Raw genomic sequence first — 19893 nt, 5'->3', positions numbered from 1 at the left:
CAGATAATTAATGTCCTTGAACTTGCCCTTTCATTATTCTAAATGATATGGTGGGAGGTTGGTTTCCTCAGACATCTCATCCAACTTATGGAGGCTATGCAATATTTTCCCTGAAATTTTCATTCATAAAGATTTATTAGCTAATTTTTTAAAAATAGATTTGGGGTTCTCCAATTTTTAACCCTAAATTCCTCTAGTTTGCTCATGTAGATGAGTGATCAGATTAAAAGCTAGAGAAAGCAATGTCATTTCTTCCCCATTATCTACTTAATGATATTTGCCCCTTCATCTGATATAATGTCCCCCCATGTCTGGGGACATAATCACTATTAATATTCTTATGACAATCATCCTAATATTAAAATGCTGTCTCTTACTTATGTCTAACTTATGTATGTAACTGTTTAATATAGATTTGAGGCTTCTGGGAAGTCTACACTTTTGTAAATTTCTTTTTCTTTTCATGTTTTATAATTTATTCAATTTTAGGTTATTGCATCCATCCTACTCAAACATTCCCACCATTCCTAGTTTATAAGAACACATTGAAAGTTTTAGTTTTAATTTTGTGCTTTTTTTTGTTTCCAGTTAATGGGATTGTTTCCTAAATATAACCATAAGCCTCCCAACAAAGAACACATTCCTAGCCTGGTAAAAGGAATGGAACAAGAATGAAATCGTTTTAAATTAAATAATGAATCTTGGCATCATTTCCCTGATGTCATGGTCCTCTTCACGAATGACTACCACCACCTCCACCAATCTTCCATTCTGAGTAATGCATACTTGACATGCATATTCAATTTAAACCATATTTTAACATTAAAAAAATTAATGGCCACTCTCCATAGCAGGGAGGAGGAAAGTAGGATTTCAAAATAAATAATAAAGCTAAGTTTGAGAAGGTGATGAGAAATAGGGCAAAATAAACCACAAGAGGGCAGCAAGATTTTAGCAGTACTGATAGCTGTTTTGTATATTGTATTCATTGACCATGGGAAGACAAAGCTTGACCAGGATGCCCAGAGATAGCTCATCACACCCTTTTACAAACATTCTTGAAAGATATAAAATGGTTTGAAAGCAAGTATTATCAGAGTGCTGTCATAGAAAAAAATATGCAATTTTTTAAAACATATTTCTCATTTAATGACCAACCTATTACTAGTGATGAACCTTTCTGTACTAGACTGGTCCTGGCACAGCAGTCTTGTTTTGGGATAGTCCACAATGTGATAGAACCTGCTAGATAATTGTGCTTTCTTAGCAAAGCCTTCAAGAAACCCAAGTCAGCTAAATGGGACAATGGAACAGAGTGAAAGGATATTCTCCTGGAAATAGATGACTTCAAAAACCTGGTTAATCAGTTATGAATCATGGGCAAGGAGAATAACATAACTGGAGGATAAGACTTAAAACTAATTTTAATATTCTTTGGAAGATATAAGGGAGGACATGGACAGGAATTTTATAAACAAGAGGGTGCAGATTGCTTACAATCCACACTTTGAGAGGGAATACCTCTATTAGTAAAATGATGTATTCATGGAAGTATTGAAATTTATTTTCAACTGTCAATATGCATCTATATTAATAAGGTCAAAAACAAACAAGAACACAGTCATAGGGATTCTTTTTGCTTTTGTTTCTATCCATATATATATATATATATATATATGCACATATATTCTTAATTTTCCTTGTTTCCTTGTTTCCTTCCTCCCTCCCCTTTCTCTTTTTCCTTTCCCTTTTAGCTTCTCTCTTCTCTTTTCCTTCTTTCCTTCCTCAGTATTCTTTCCTCCCTTATTTTTCATATTATGGTATCCTGCTATTATGGGTGGATAGGTGATTCTTTTGTACTTTTGCCCTAACATAATGGTCCTCAGACTGAAAAAACACCTTTGGAAGAGCAGGGGAAGGGTACACCTTATTTCTTATCCTTGTTCTGCTACTCATTGTGTTACCTTGGATAAGATTTTGATTTTGTTTCTGAGCTAATCTTATCTCGTCTGAAAAAATTAGGGGACATAACCCAGATACTTTCTAGCTTTGAAATTCTATAAATAGTACTAAGAATGAACATGTTAAGAGGATTTAGAGCAAAGAAACTCTTCAGCCATAAAAAAGAAGACCAAGCTTCAGCTGCTTTCATTTTCAAGGAATTCATTTTTGAACTCTTGTTTTAGATTCTTTCTGAATAAAAAAAACACCTAAATAATTGGCAGTAACTTGAACTACAATAGTTTACTATGAACTATGCTAAATAGAATTAGATATCATTTGAAATTTTGAGTCTTTCTGTACTTCATAGTGCTACTAAAGCTTACTACTTTTCTTAAAATGGAATTTTTTTCAAAGATGCTCACTCCCTGCATTTTAGCTATAAAATGCCTGTCCCCCCACCTCCAAATGCAGCTGTTTCTCATCCTGCCCCACTTTTTCTGCTTTTAAATAGAAATTTTTCCATTGACTATTTTCATAAATAGAACATTCATTTAAAAAAAGTCTTAAGACCATACAGTATTATGTACAAGATAGGAAAATTTTTCAAGAATTCTGGATTTGGAAGCATAAACCAAATCTTTGTATTGCCTCTATCCAAATCCAGAATTCTCATCATACTATGAATTAACACTATTTTATTGTAATACCAACTTTGGCAAGTGATGGCACTTCACTAGACCCTGGCTTCTTCATTGATAAAATGCAAGTTTTGGACCAGCTAAATCCTGAGGTTTCTCCTTGCTCTAATTTCTTATAATCTATGGGATGGGGAAAAGGATTACATCACAGTATAATGTTGGGCAAATCATTTACCTTTCTAGGTTTCAGTTTTCTCAAAATGATTTGAACTAGATGTTTTGAAAGGTTACATCTGGCATGGATACTTTTGTGATTTCTATGCTCTTAAAGGGAGTTTAATTTCAGGTTTAACTATCAAATTTAACTTCAATCTTTTAAATCTTTTTCCTTCTAATTTCAGTAGAGGACAGTTCCAAACTTATAAAAATTATTTTTAATTTGCAGTGGAACTCAGGTCATAGCTATAAATCCCGGGTAGTTAAGCTTTGTCTCATGGTATGAATATCTAGAGATAGTGTTTCCTCACATTTAGAGTCTAGATGGTGTCAGGAATCCCTGTACTTAAAGTTCATCCCCTCTAGGATGAAGTCACTGCCTCTGGATTATCACCTCTAGGTTCTCATTACTGCTAGGTTCTTTTCCCAGAACTTGCTTTATTTAATCTTAGACATCAAAAGAGAATGGGTTAGACACTAGTCAAGGTGGTGGAGTAGCAGAAAGCAGTATAGCTCAGCTCTTTCCTGTTTAGTTCACTCAGAGATCTAGAAAATCAATCAGATTGAAGTCTGATGGGGAAATTGAAGAAAATATCACATTTTTTCCCATCTCAGGTTGGCATAATGAGACAATGTACTAGGAGGCAGTAGGAGAGAAGGCCATAAACACTGAAATTGGAGTATAGGTGGGAGCATATACTGAGTGGAATCTTCTAAATTGGTATCTTAAAGAGGGTCAGTGGTTGTTCACTAGGATAGAGGAGGTCCCACATTTAGTCTGAGGAGTCTGATATTGTACAGGGAGCAGCCCAGGTGTCTACTGGCAGCTGTATCACTCACAAATCCTTTGAACCAACAATACCACTACTCTTTCCTTACCCCAAACAGAACAAAGAAAGAAGAAAAGTATCCATATATACACAGTTTTTATAGCAACTCTCTGATAGTAAAGAATTGGAAATTGAAGGGATGCCCATCAATTGCTGAATGACTGAACAAATTATAGTATATGAATGAGTTAGAATGCTATTGTATTGGATGACATGATGAAGGGAATAGTTTAAAATAAAACTTGGGAAGATTCATTTGTTCTGATGCAGAGGGAAGCAAACAGAAGCAGGAGAACAATTTATACAATGTTTTTGTTGTTTTTTGAATTTTATAATTTCTCCCCATCTCACTCCCCCCCCACCCCCTACATAAGGCAGTCTGTTAATCTTTACATTGTTTGCATGCTATACATTGATCAAAATTGAATGTATTGAGAGAGAAATCATATCTTTAGGGAAAAATTAAAAAATGAGAGATAACAAAATTACATAGTAAGATACCTTTAAAAAAATTAAAGATAATAGTCTTTGGTCTTTGTTCAAACTCCACAATTCCCTCTTTGATATGGATGGTATTCTCCATCACAGATGCCACAAAATTGTCTCTGATTGTTGCAGTGATGGAATGAGCAAGTGCATCAAGATTGATCATCAATCCCATTCTGGTTCTGCCAGTCTCACTCAGCATCAGTTCATGCAAATCCTTCCAGGTTTCTCTGAATTCTCATCCTTCCTGGTTTCTAATAGAACATGACATACATTGCATGACATACATATACCACAGTTTGTTAAGTCATTCCCCAATTGATGGGCATTCACTCAATTTCCAATTCTTTGCCACCACAGAGCTGCTATGAATATTTTTGTACAAGTGATGTTTTTCCCTTTTTCATGGTCAAGGTATAGACCCATTAGTGATATTGCTAGATCAAAGGGTATGCACATTTTAATTGCCCTTTGGGTATAATTCCAAATTGCTTTCCAGAAAGGTTGGATGAGTTCACAGCTTCACCAACAATGTATAAGTGTCCCAGATTTCTCACATCCCTTCCAACATTGATCCTTTCTGGTCATATTGACCAGTCTGAGAGGTGGTATCTCAGAGATGTTTTAATTTGCATTTCTCTAATAATTAGAGGTTTAGAGCAATTTTTCATATGACTATGGATCACTTTCATTTCCTCATCTGTAAATTGCCTTTGTATATACTTTGACCATTTGTCAATTGGGGAATAGCTTGTCTTTTTTTTTTAAATTTGACTCAGTTCTCTGTATATTTTAGAAATGTGTACTTTCTTAGAAATACTAGTAGTAAAAATTATTTCCCAATTTACTACATTTCTTTTGATCTTGGTTGCAGTGATTTTGTCTATGCAAAACCTTTTTAATTTAATGAAATCAAAATTGTCTGGTTTGTTTTTAATGATGTTCTCCATCTCTTGTCATAAATGCTTCCCTTTCCATAGATCTGATAGGTAAACTATTCCTTGATCTCCTAGTTTGCTTATAATATTGTTTATTATGTCTAGATCCTGTATCCATTTGGATCTTATCTTGGTGTAGGGTGTGAGGTGTTGGTCTAATCCAAATTTCTTCGATACTACCAATTTTCCCAATATCGAAGAGAGAGCTTTTATCCCAATAACTGGACTCTTTGGGTTTAATCAAACAGCAGATTACTATAATCATCTCCTGCTTTTACACCTAATCTATTCCATTGCTCCACCACTCTATTTCTTAGCCAATACCAGATAGTTTTGATAACTGATGCTTTATAATATAATAAAATTTTAGATCTGGTAGGGCTAAGCCACCTTCTTTTGTACTTTTTTTATTAAATCCTTGGTCATTCTTGATTTTTTATTTCTCCATATGAATTTGCTTACAGTTTTTTCTAACTCATTAAAATAATTTTTTGGAATTTTGATTGGTAGGGCACTAAATAAGTAGTTTAGTTTTGGTAGAATTGTCATTTTTATTATATTTGTTCAGCCTATCCATGAGCAGTTGATAGTGCCCAGTTCTTTAAATTTGATTTTATTTGTGTGAGAAGTGTTTTGTAATTTTTTTTTTAGTTTTTTTCAAGGCAATGGAGTTAAGTGGCTTGCCCAAGGCCTCACAGCTAGGTAATTATTAAATGTCTGAGGCTGGATTTGAACTCAGGTCCTCCTGACTCCAGGGCCAGTGCTCTATCCACTGCGCCACCTAACTGCCCCCATTTTGTAATTGTTTTCAAAAGTTTCTGAGGTAGACTCCCAGATATTTTATATTGTCTGAAGTTACTCTGAATGGGATTTCTCTCTAGCTCTTTCTGCTGCATCTTGCTACTGACTGAGTGGGTTTGAAGAACTCTGGCTATAAATGACTTGAGTGACCAGGATCACTAATTGCTACAAATCCCTAACACCAAGCATCTTACTCCAAATCTTTTTCCTGAAATAGGTCTCTCTTGTCCTGAGTGACAGGTGTTTCTGAGTATGGAGTCATTTTTGGAATGAGTCACAAGACATGATTTAGGAAACAAAGTGAAAGGACTTTTTCAGTTCCTGATTATGGATAATAATATTATTATGCAAATGGATCTGCTTTCCTCTATATCTTCACTGGTACCAATACCATTGCCCAAAAGCCAAGATTTCCCACCCACTTCTCTTTACTTTTCTAAATCATGAAACCTATCCTGGTCAACAACACCAATTATCTCAAGGTAAGATTCAAAACTCTTCTGTTCTGACACAACATTCAGAGTTTGAATAAGTGATAAAATATTTGCTTAACAACCAGTTAGTTTGCATTTATTAAATACCTACTATGAATTTAGGAATTATTCTAAATACCAGGGATACAAAGACACAAAAATACAAAAGCAGTCCTTGCCTTCAAGGAGCTTATAGTTATATATTACATTATATAGTCATAACTATTCTATGTAGTTATATAATAAATAATAAGGGCACATATAAACATACATATATATTGATATGGCAGAAATACCACACATGAATTCCATGTGATAGGCTTTATGTGTGTATTCAGTTTTTCAATCATGCCTGACTCGTCATAACCCTATTTGGGGTTTTCTTGTTAAAAGACATTGGAATGGTTCCTTCTCCCAGATCCTTTTACAAATGAGGAAATTGAGGCAAATTATTTAAGTGACTTGCCTAGGGTCACACAGCTTGTGTCTTGAGTTAAAATTTGACTTGGTGAGCTATCTACTGTACTGCCTAATTATTCCATGATAGGTTATAATTGCCAAATAAATCTACCACTATGTAGAAATTATAGTGGTAAAAATCTAGGTTTTTCATTATACTTAAGCAAATGTTCAGGAGGTAGAAAAATAACCCTGTTCAAAGATTGCCTTTATAGAGCAAATTATGTCAGAGAAATACATACACACACACACACACACACACACACACACACATATATATATATGTATATACATAATTTTTATGGCTTAAGAGATCACAGAAGTCACATAAGCCCAGCCAGATTCATTACCTCATGTTTCTTTCAATTAAAGTTAAAAAAGGAACAGACAAATAGACTAAGTTATAGATATAAAACATTGAGTTTGAAAATCTTATACTCACAAACAACAAGGCTTCATTTTAAAGAAGTCACAATGGGCTAATTGAAGGGAAGAGATTTAAATTTTACAAAGATAACTAAGTTTGGTGTCAGGATAATTCTTCCACAAATAGAATTAGATAAATTACATTGGGAGGGCTTAAAATTTCTCTTCTTCATTTTCTCTTGCCTTCTTGTCTCAGGAATGTCAACAGTTTATCCTTAATATTATCATTCCATCAATCAGTTTTAAGCCAGATGAGGTTAATATCAGCAGGAAATAGTTTTGGATAGTCAAATGGTTCCAGAAAATTTGGCATGATAAAATTGAATTAAAGGAAACTAAACATTAACATAACAATAATCTATATTTAGTAGAATAAATAATATACTAATTAAGACAATGTGTAATCATCAATAATAGTATAATTTCATAATTACAAAATTCATGATTTATGACGAATAATATATAACATTATAGGAAACTCAATGGTGCTATGGATACAATATAGTAAACATTTATTCAGTGCCAGTCCCCAGATAAATGCTGTGGATAAGAATAAGAAAAATAAGAAAGGACAGTCCCTGCCCTCAGGTAGCTTGCAATATAATGGAGGAACACTGCAAAAATAAACTGAAAAAGGTAGAGAAATGATGATTTTAGAGGTCAAACCAATTAGAGCAGGTACTGTCAAAGAGAGAAGTCAGAAAGTTCTGAGACCAAATCCAGTCTGTTACTTACTAGCTGAATGACATCAGATAAATCTCTGAACCTCTTTTTATTTGCCTCAGTCTCCTCATTGTAAAAATGGGAATAATAATATTTATCTCCCAGAATTGTTATAAGGATCTGATGAGATTATATTCTTCTCATTTTAAAAATGAGGAAATTGGGTTTAAATGATTTAATCTGGTCTTGCAGATTGAATTTGAAGTCAGATCTTTCTGACTCTAAGTCCAGGATTTTAACCACTGTCTTTTAACCTTACTATTGTGCTAAATATTTTGAGATTGGATATGGGTTCTATCTTCTACTATTAATCCTCATTGTGGATTATCATTTCCATTAACTTAATGACTTTTTTTATGAGGGCTGAGCCACTTTTTTTTCTCATTTTCTACAATTACTTCCATAAAAAGGAATCCTTTCCAACTTGTACATAGCTGTTTTCCTACCCAGAAGATCCTTGGACTTGAGTTATGTATTAAAAAAAAGCCTTGGCTTTTTCTCCATGAACATCAGGCTTTTTAGAATACAGTGTCACTCCTCCTTGATGTATGCTTTTCAAAAGGTTTTAATTCAGTTACTGCTGATCTTTAAATAGCAGCCATCATATTTAACATTTCTATATTACGCAAAAATGTGGTTTTCTCTATATTGAGTTCACTTCTGTAGTTGTTAGCCTAAATTTACTTTACATATGTTGAAAAGGGACTGAGTCATTGTTTAGCCATAAGATACTATTTTAATGAATACAGCCTTAGCTGTAGTCACCCATTTTACATGCTTTCTGGTGTTTAGAAGACTTGAAAGGAACCCCAGGTTGCAATTTGGCCCTTTTTTGAGCAGACATTTACATCAGACAAGAAAAGAATAGATTCTTCCTATAAAGGAATAAAGAAAATCACATTTTTTACTTTACATTTCTAAAACACAAATTCACTTTTTGAAAATGATAATTTACCAGGCTTTCTTTCTCTATAGGTACACATTTTTTTAGGTTTTTTTTTCCAAGGCAAATGGGGTTAAGTGGCTTGCCCAAGGCTACACAGCTAGGTAAATTTGAATTCAGGTACTCCTGACTCCAGGGCCAGTACTCTATCCACTGTGTCACCTAGCCACCCCAAGTATACATTTTAAAATGAGTTTTTATACTCCCCATTTCCTTCTTCTTCTGTCTCTGCTCTTTTTTTGTAGGGGAGAGTTAAGATAAGGTAGAGAAATGGAATAAGAGAACCCAACTTAATGAACTGGAACAACATAACTAACCAAAACTTTGAGTTTAACTAGACCCTTCCTCTCTAGTATCAGAGGAAAAACAGCCAGTTGACAACAAAATCTCTACTTATCAATCTTTGCTAAACCTGGAATGTTCTTTGCACACAGTAGGAGCTTAATGAATGTTTATTGAATAGGATGGAAGATCCTCCCACTCATCTCTGCTTAAATAATACTTCCTTCATAAGGCCTTACCTGATAGCCAACAAGGGGGGTGGGGGCATCTAGGTGGCTCAGTGAGATAGAATATAGAGCTTGGAATCAAGAAGACCTGGCCCAGACACTTATTAGCTCTATGACCCTGGGCAAGTCACTTGTTTGCCTCAGTTCCCTCATCTGCAAAATGGGATGGAGAAGAAAATGACAAACTACTATATTATCTCTGCCAAGAAACCCCTGATAGTCATATAAAGTTGAGCAAGACTGAAATAAACCGACAAAACCAAACAGATAGCCAATAATAATCATGGTAATGCTAACTGCATCTTTATATTTCTATGGCTGATCTTTGGTCTTGCTAAATCTCAATAGAACAGATATATAATTAATTGCTACTTTAATCAAATAGCAATAGCACATCGTCTCTTCTACTTTTCTTCCTTGCAATCATTTAGATTCTGTTGCTGAGTTCTGACCACTCCCACAGAAAACATTTTCTAGATTAGATTTATTATGGAAAGAGCACTTTGAATTCAGGAGATTTGGGTTTCAGACCTGGTCCTGCAATGGACAGCTCAAAAAAAGGCTTATAGCTCCTCTCCTTTCTTTTGAAGGTAAAGAAGTCCTTCCTTTACAGTTTGTTGTTCAGTTGTATCTGACTCATTTGGGGTTTTCTTGGCAAAGATACTGGTGTGGTTTACCACTTCCTGCTCCAGTGGATTAAGGCAAATAGAGGTTAAGTGACTTGCCATGGGTGAGTATGTGAGACTGGATTAAATAACCTATGATAGTAAACCCTAAACTCAGTTTCTTGTTAGACTTAATTCTGATTTGGCTTCTTTTGACCAGGTAATCCCACCTACCATCCAGGAATTGGCTTTATGCCTTCAACTCCAGACTCTTTCTCTCTCTGCCACAGTTCCAAAGTGACTGAATTTCCTTCTTTATTCTCTTAGTCCTCTGGTGGATAACCAATCTTTTGCCCCAATCTTCTATGACTAAGTCCTTGATAGAAGCTACATACTAACTTGTACTTCTAACAATGAACTTGGTTTTTATAAAAAAAAAATTAAATAACTTTTTATTGAAATATTGTGTTTTCCCAGGATGACCTCCATGAGTTTGGCCTCATGTTTAATAAAGTATAATAAAGAATTAAATTAACATATGGTAATCTCCCGAGTTTGTCTTAATAAGGCACAACCATTAGCCTCCAGAGTTTGGTCTCAAGAAAGAACAAAAGAAACTGGGTATGTTTTTATTATGTGTTTATTAGATTTTTTTATATGTGATTATTAGATTACTCTAAGTTTACAGATAGTGTATGAATGCACAAAGACACAGCTATTAGAATATGACTCCAAAGTGGATTTTGGAGAGGGGTGCTTATACAATCCCATAATTAGAAGGCAGTATCTGATAAAGCTCCTTCTGATTTGTCCATCAAAGGAATGGCACTCAATTCCCATGCACTTGGGGTGGAGGTTTTATTATCTTCCATCAGGAAGAGTGCCCCCTGCTGACTCAGGATCTTTGTGGTGTCTTATCAATTATACTAAAGACTTACACAAAGTATGGGAATCCAGGGACAGTTGATAAATGGGGAGATTCATATTTGTTATTAAAGAGAGAAAAACAGACAAAATTTATTTTTGTTTTAGTTGACATCAACACATATCCTCACTTTTCCCCTGTATCCTTCTTCCTGCCATAGATTCATCTTATATAATTAAAAATATTTTAAATAAACTTTATTGGTACATTTTTATTTTGCATTACCAACATTTCTTCTAGAAGCCCTTTACTCTCCTAGAGTCATCTAATATATTTTTATAAATAAAAAATATCAAACCAATCCATAATTTAGTGTGAAAATATATGCAATATACCAAACCCTTGGATCTCCTCTACCTCTGCCAAAAAACTGGGAAAGAGAGAGAAAGGGAAAGAGAAGAGATTTCTTCTCATTGATCTTCTTTGGGGTCATGTTTTTTCTTTGCAATTTTGCAATAGTCAGTTTTGATTGCTTCTTAAGTGGTAGTTTTTTTCCATTTGTTTTGTTGTAGCTATTGTGTATATTGTTTTCTTGGTTCTGTTTACTTCATTCTACATAAATTCATTGTCTCTTCATTTTTTTGTTCATCTTACTCATTTTTATTACAGTGCAATAACCTTCCATTGCATTTATGCACCAGAATTTGTCCAGCTTCTCTGATTGGTGAATTTCTTCTTTGTTTGTAGTTTTTTCATACCACTAAAGTATTGCTAGAGATGTATCATTGTATATGGGATCTGGTTCTTATCATTGATCTCTGGATTATCTCTAGATTGAAGGTTTTTTTTTTGAACTTGTGATGATTGTCAGCTCATATGCTTTTTGAATAAATAGCCCCCAAATTGGTTTGAAAGGGATTCTGTTTACACTGGGTCTATAGACTTAAGAAGGGTTTAAGGAGAAATGTTCAGTTATATGAACTTGTTCAAGAAAAGATTATATCTTTATGCTCACTAAACCTTTAATTTCCTTTGTAATCATTGACATTTTACTTTATGAATTTAAAAATGGTATTCTAAAAAGTTTTCATAGATTTCATCAGACTACCAAAAAGGTCCATGACACAAAAAAGTTAACAAAAAACAACCTGGTTTCAACCTTGACTAGTGGAATGTAACACTCTCCTGTGCTTGATCTGATCTAATCAAGTCAGATTTTTCTTTTGGTACTCATGTCTCTATGTCTATTAAGGAAATAAATGATTACTATCTACAACTTGATATTTAGACCATTTCTTTACCCCAAATATGAAAGTCTAACTAATTCTTCTCTTTCCTAACTTGACCTGATAAACATTTATTGGTTACTTGCTATGTTCCAGACACTGCTAGCAATACAAAAATAAAAAAAAAGACAAGCTCTGCCCTTAATGAGCTTACATTCTAATGGGGAAGACAACTCACTAAAGGGGTGAAAAGCATGGGCAAGAGAAGTGGAGGTGATACTTATTTGAGGTCATGTTAGAGAAAGAGTCTAGAATGTCAGGAGAGGAACTTGGAAAGAAATGAAAGAGTGAACATGGTTGGTCTGGGAATTTTTTTTTAAATGGCAATTTTTGGAGGAACTGACTAATTAGAGGAATTATCACAGAGGCAGAGTGATCTTCCAGGGTAATTATGCTATCCATTCTATCTTAGAATCATATAATTCAACAATTCACTTTAACGGTAATTAAGCATCTAATAGGTAATGAGAAGATTGAATGGATACTATATCATTTTCTTATTGATCTTATTTACAATTAATTACTTTCAACCTGTAACTGCTTAAATCATGGCTTTTTGTTCAGCTGGCTTATAATGGGTTAATTTTAAAAATTCAGCTCTCCTTCTAATCACTGATTTATTCTATTGACCTTGGGGGATGCCCGTGAACACAAAGCAGTTGGGTCTAATATCTTTAGACCATCAAATTATCCTTCAAGGATGTCTGGTTTGCTATCCAAAAAGGTCTGGTCTATTTTGTCTAAACCTTGCAGTTTCACTCAAATAATGAGCATTCTTAGTTTCTTAAGAGAAGGGAGATTGTTGCTAGTCCCCATTACTAAAATTCCAATTATTCCTTGCACTTCAGCTACAAAACCAGTCATGTTGTCCCCAGTCCCATGATGTCATCTACCCTGTTCTGTTCTTTGTTCTGGACTCCTCAAAAGCTAGGGTCTTTGACATAAATCAGGACCTGGGGACATCTGGCCTGCAGGCCATATATGTTCCATTAGCTCATCATCCTTGGCAGGCAAGATTCGAAATTCACTAAATCTAGGAGTTTGTAAGGAGTGAATTAATGAAATCTTTGATCAAATATAGCAGGCTAATTTTTAAGTTCATGATTTTGTTTGATCTACAATTGATGCTATAAATATATAATATAAAATAATATTTATATTATATATAAATAAATACATTTATATCCTTAGTAGAATAAAGGATCCTCACCCTTGGTATAAATGTAGACATCTACTAACCCATTTATTGACAGGCAGTATGCCCCTAATAATAATTGGTATCTTGCACAGAGAATTGCCTCAGTTTATCTATCTTTTTTGTTAAATTTCACTTGCAACAGTACAAAACAAAAAACAAAGAAGTTCCTGCCCTCAAATAATTGAAATTTTATTGGTAGACAAGATACACACACACACACACAATTAATGAAGTATAAATATTATCATACAATGCAAATTTAAATAGTGGTAGAATACTAATGCATGCTTGGAGGAATCAGGAATACCCTTATGTAGAAGTTAGCATCTGAATTCTGTTTTAAAGGAAGTTAGGAATTTTAAAAGAAAATGTGAGGAGATGCAGTATTGTAAACCTAGGGGAATACCATGCAAAGAAGGCACAGACATAGATTATAAATGGCAAAGGGACGTAATAGAAATTAGATCCAATATTGTTTTCTGCCTGAACCCTGGATATGACAAGAGAAAGCCAAAATAAATGATTTTCTACTTAGAATTTTTAGTTTTCCCTAGGTACCAAAGAAGGTGTGAGAAACCGTATGAAGTCAGTCACTAGAGGGTTTGAAACAGGAATGATTCTCCTTCTATAGGGTGAAGAATGATATTTACAGACAATAATGTGTACTGTTATAAATGTGGTGGTGGGAGCGTGGTAGTTTCTCTCTTTTGATATTCATAACTCCACTTTTAAATAAATGATGTGAAATTAAATGAGTGTTCTAGTCCAATCCAAACCCTCTCCTCCTCTATCCATCTGCCATGTTTCTGCTTTATTCAACCCTACTTTTTGTACAGAGTCAGCCAAAAGACAAACCTGAGGTAGACTACAAATTAATGGATGTGGAAATCTCTCCTGGAACATTAGCAAGCTTCTCACAGTGCTACCTCACAGTTGGTGAACCCAGCATGACTACATGACTTTTTATATTCTATAAATATCTGTGGGAACTGCCCCATACTGAGAAGTCCACTTGCCTCGTGCAAACTTCCTTTCTCTATGGACCAATGTCTGGTTTCCCATTCCATGATATTTAACTGTGGATAAAATGAAACCTAAACAGTGGGTCCTTTTTAATGGCACTAACTTTCAAAATGCACTTGGACTGGAATATGACATTACTTTTTTATGTTAGCATGGAGAAAACAATACACAGAATATACAGAACCAAAGTCAGACTTTTCTCCAAGGAAGCTGACATCACTTGAACCCTTCACCTCTGTAGAAATAGCACCAGAATCCCTGCTGACTGAAAGACAATGAGAACTCAATCACATATCAGTCATATTGAAATAACAATGTAGATTAATGGGAAAATAGTGTTGATTTGTTGGAATTTGTTTTATTCACATATAAGCCACAAGTCAATTAACTCCGAATTCATTCAGATTACAGTAGTGTGACAGTATTTTAAACTATTATAATTTATTTCATCTTTTGAGCCTCTCTACTCAGTTCACTGAAACTTCTAAGATCAGCGAAATGAAAAGTTATTTACTTAGATTCCAAGGACCCTCAAGAAATCTGTGGATCAATCACAGGAGGTCCATGAACTTGGATAGGGGGAAAAGAAAATCTTTATTTCAATATATTTGATATCCATTGAATTTCTGTCCATTATATTTTATGCATTTAAAAACATTTTGAGAAAGGAACCATAGATTTTGCCAGACTGTCAAAGGGGCTATGACCAAAAAAAGGCTAAGAACTTTGGACTAAGTCTAGTTTGTGCCTTACTAACAGATCAGGCAGGAATATGTGTTTTCATAGCATATTAGGAAGCAAAAACTAAATTGCAAACAGAACAATTGGGAAAAATATAGCTTAGGAATCATTTCCTAGGGAATATACCCACGTGTGTGATATCCATCCATGTAGCCTAGGACAATAGCTTCTCCAGTAATGAGGAAAGGTCTGTTTTTCTTTTTTTTTTAAATTTATTTATGGGGTGGCTAGGTGGTGCAGTGGATAGAACACTGTCCCTGGAGTCAGGAGTACCTGAGTTCAAATCCGGTCTCAGACACTTAATAATTACCTAGCTGTGTGGTCTTGGGCAAGCTACTTAACCCATTTGCCTTGCAAAAACCTAAAAGAAAATTTATTTATTATTTTTGAATTTTACAATTTTTTCCCCCTAATCTCACTTCCCTCCCCCAACCCTCACAGAAGGCAGTCTGATAGTCTTTACATTGTTTCCATGCTATACACTGATCTCAACTGAATGTGTTGAGAGAAAAATCATATCCTTAAGGAAAAAATGTAAAAGCAAAATTACATAATAAGATAATTTTTTAAAAAATTAAAAATAATAATCTTTGGTCTTTGTTCAAACTCTACAATTCTTTCTCTGGATACAGATAGTATTCTCCATCATGGTCTGGCTTTCTTTAAGTGGAATGAGTACTGTGAAAGATGGTGGTGCTGGGATTCTGGAAGCACCAATCTCAAGGCTATTCCTCCCAGTATTATGCTATTCTTGCTCTTTTGTTCTATATACTTTGTAGTGCTTTCTCTTTGCTACTGTCAGTAACCAGTCTGCAAATTTACTATGATCAAATGTCTTTTTTAAACTTTTTTCATGGAGTCTCAGAAATACTTTGAGCTTCTTGAAAATTGCTATTTAAGTCCTAGATCTCCCATTGATATCTTTGCATGATCTGCAAGAAGTCTGTGAGACTACTCAACACCACAATCCCTACCTGGTCCACAGAAATGTCGATTAAACTTAGGGCATGATCCTTTTCTCCAGATTCCCTGTCCAGTCTTGAACACCGCCCCCCCCCCCAACCTTGCCTTCACTATCAGGTCCCTAGGCTTCTGATTTCCATTCCTAGCCAATGCAGTTGCCATTGTGCCATTCCTTGGTCATTTTCATTTTATATTTCTACCCTTCTTCTCTTCATCAGACTTTTAACTCTAGGAATTATAATCAAACCAATAGGGGAAACCAATTAATTGCTGTGAGTCTCCTTTCACCTGTGATTTCCTTGACAAAGCATCCAAATGGAGGCAGAGTTTTGCTAAGAAATCATACCTAAATAGCATCTTGTTATTTCTTGCCTATTTATATATGTTCCAGAAAATGCTCTGTGTGACATTGAAAGACTGATAAAGGAGTAGAAGAAAAAATATGTGGAAGGAATCAAAGATCAAAGCCATAACTAGGGTGGGCCTTTGGTACACTGTCCAGGGCACTGACCTTAGAGGATGGAATGTGATTTTTCTTCAATGTAGCCCAGACTTTGTGCCTCAGCAGCCACTTTCTCTTTTCTTAATTTCAAATTTGGTGAACCTCTGCAAGTCTGTGCTATGCCATGAAACAAGACTTCTGCTCTTGATCTGGTCTACTGCCAGGGGTCTTCAAGGATGTACCTCCCCTTTCCTCCACATGTTGGTTGAAACACAGAAAGTTCACTTTGGGGAAGGGCTGCCCTCCGTTCTGGGCCACAGTCTTTACAATTGGACTATCTTGTGTTTCAACATCACCTATCCTCTTCCTCTCCTTTTCTTCTACTACTATAGATAAAATCAATTTTTACTTACTGTTCTAAGATACCTGGACATTTTTTCAAGTTTTGAGGGTTTTTTTTTTTAGGTTTTTGCAAGGCAAATGGGGTTAAGTGGCTTGCCCAAGGCCACACAGCTAGGTAATTATTAAGTGTCTGAGACTGGATTTGAACCCAGGTACTCCTGACTCCAGGGCCAGTGCTTTATCCACTATACCACCTAGCTGCCACCTAGCCGCTCCCATTGAGAGTGGTTTTTGATTACATACCAACATAGCTTGCAAAGTCATTTCTATTTTGTTTCCAATTTATATGCAAAGTAGCCCAACATTAAATTGATTGCAGTTTTATTGTAGACTCCGAAATAAAGCTGGCTTAGTAATGATGGCTTTTAAACATCATCTAAATGTAAGGAATAGATTATGAGTTAGGATGAAAATCACAGCACTGCCCACCATTTTACATTGCAATGTTAGGATTCCAGGATAAGTTGTTATCTGTTTGCTATCCTGACTTTTCTGAGTAACTCATTGAGCCAGGTAAGCTTAACTGTATTGTCACAAAGTTTGCTCCTTAAAAATACCATAACAATCTGCCCGGTGTCATTGTGACACCATGACACAGGAAAGACCTACATCTTAAAGGCCAAGGTATACAGAACAACACCAGAAGTTCTGTTTTCTATTCTATCAGACCACTGGATTAAGATGGTTCTGGAAGAGGCGGTGAAGGATGTCTTTGCACAACATTCCCCTTGCTTTAATAAACATAATGTTCATGTGCATTCACTTTATGTCATGGTCTTTTTCTATTAAGAAAGACAACAATCAACCAACCATTGTTCATGTAAACTAAAGGTATTTTCTCTTAAGCTTTCTAATTTACTCAAAGGGCAGTGTTTGTACCTTTTTTCCTATTCTCTAAATTTATCACTGTTCATGGCACAGTGATGAGGTAAATAATACTTGTTAAATGAATGAACTTAATTTCCATTTGTTAACAATTATATTTGTCAAAGACCTAGTTCTTAACTACTTTCTCAGCATGAGAGCTTGGGTACTTAGTACCCTGTAGCTTTCTCTACTCATACAAATGGGGAGATTAAATTAATTTTTCAAAGAAAAAACAGTTGTTTTTGTTTAGATGATGCTCAAAAATTAGTGCATTTAAAAAAATTTAACCTTTCAATAACTATCAAAAATATTCTAGATGTAGCCTTGAATTTCTGAGTTAAATCAATACATGAGTGTGTGTATTTATGTAGGCAGCTGTGGAAGATAAGTTACAATATAAAACAAGATGTCTGATGTTTGAACAAACACACCTGAACTCATAATTTACTTCTAAATTAGTATCCCTTTCAAAGTAGTACTTTGGAAGTCTATATCTATATTCCAGTGTTTTGTCTGCTACTCTATTCCATTCAATTTAATTCAACAAACATTTATTAAGTGACTTCCATAAACAGAGGACTGTGCTTGGGGCTGAGTTAGATAAAAAGTTTAGTTAAGACAGCCTCCTGTCTTCCTGGAATATAGTCCTGGAATATCTATCTATCTATCTATCTATCTATCTATCTATCTATCTATCTATCTACATTTTCCCTACTTTTTTGATCTCATCAATATAGATATTCTTTCCATTGGTGTAGATTCTAATCTACTTATTTTTTTGATCTCATGATTCTTTTCCCATGTTCTTTTTTTTCTTATTATTTTATTTTTTTCCAATTATAAGTAAATGCAGTTTTCAGTATTCATCCATTTGCAAGTTTATGAGTTCTACATTTTTCTACCACTCTCCCCTCCATCTCCCCTCCCCATGGCAGTGAACAACTGGTAAAAATTGTATATGTACAATCATGTTTAACATTTCCATATTAGTCATATTGTGAAAGAGGAAATAGAACCAAAGGGAAAAAAGCAATACTAAGAAAAACATAAAGGAGGTTTTAGAAAGTGAGTGTAGCATGATTTGCTCTGCATTCAGACTCCACAGGCTTTTCTCTGGATATTGATGACATTTTCCATAACAGCTTTCTTAGGGTTGTCTTTGATCACTGAACTGCTGAGAGGAGTTGTGTCCATCATAATTAATCAACTCACAATGTTACTGTTACTGTGAATGAGGTTCTCTAGGTTCTGCTCACTTCACTCAGCATCACTTCATGCAAGTCTTTTCATGCTTTTCTAAAGTCCAACCACTCATGATTTCTTAGAGAACAAGAGTACTCCATAACATTCATATACCATAAATTGTTCAACCATTCCTCATTTGATGGGCATTTCCTCAAGTTCCAATTCTTTGCCACTACAAAAAGAACTGCAATAAATATTTTTGTACTGTGGGTCTTTCTCCATTTTTTATTTTCGCTTTGGGATATAGACATTGTAATGGTTTTGAAAAAACTGGCCCTTAATCCTATGTGATCCATTTCTGCTTCTGCAGTGGCAGTAATTGAATGGTATTATTATTAATGATATTATTATAACCCTTGTGAGGCACCTACAAACATTAAAAAAATAAGAAAACAAACTCATGATAAGTATTTAGGAAAAGTGTAAACAATATTGTCTATCCTTGCTCATGACTTTTCTGAACATGTCTTGTTGGTTTTACCTCCAGGACCTGTGGAGTTTTTTCTTAATATTTATCTTCAATGGCATAGGAATTATTTAGTAAAAACTGAAGTCACTTGACTAGGTGTTCCCAGGAAGTCTAACACATTTAGAGGCTTCCAAGATTGAGCTAAGAGAAAGGGTTAACTCTAGTGGAAGCCCTATTGCACTAATGATTTTCAAACATTTTTATTTACATGATGACCAGAACTCTGCCCTCTTCCCTTTTCCTATCTTAATGAATCCTATCTTGGATCCCATGGGTATATCCCTGATTCCATCAATCATGGTATTGATAAAGATGCCTTATTACTGGGGTCATCTTTATATAATGCTTTCTTTACTAATCTCTTTCTGAAACAGAATTTGAAGGAACCATATTTCAAATGT

The sequence above is a fragment of the Macrotis lagotis genome, chromosome 7 (genome assembly GCF_037893015.1).
Source record: "Macrotis lagotis isolate mMagLag1 chromosome 7, bilby.v1.9.chrom.fasta, whole genome shotgun sequence".
In the NCBI taxonomy this organism is placed as follows: domain Eukaryota; kingdom Metazoa; phylum Chordata; class Mammalia; order Peramelemorphia; family Peramelidae; genus Macrotis; species Macrotis lagotis.
The sequence above is the reverse complement of the archived record's forward strand: the minus strand, read 5'-3'. Positions refer to the sequence as shown.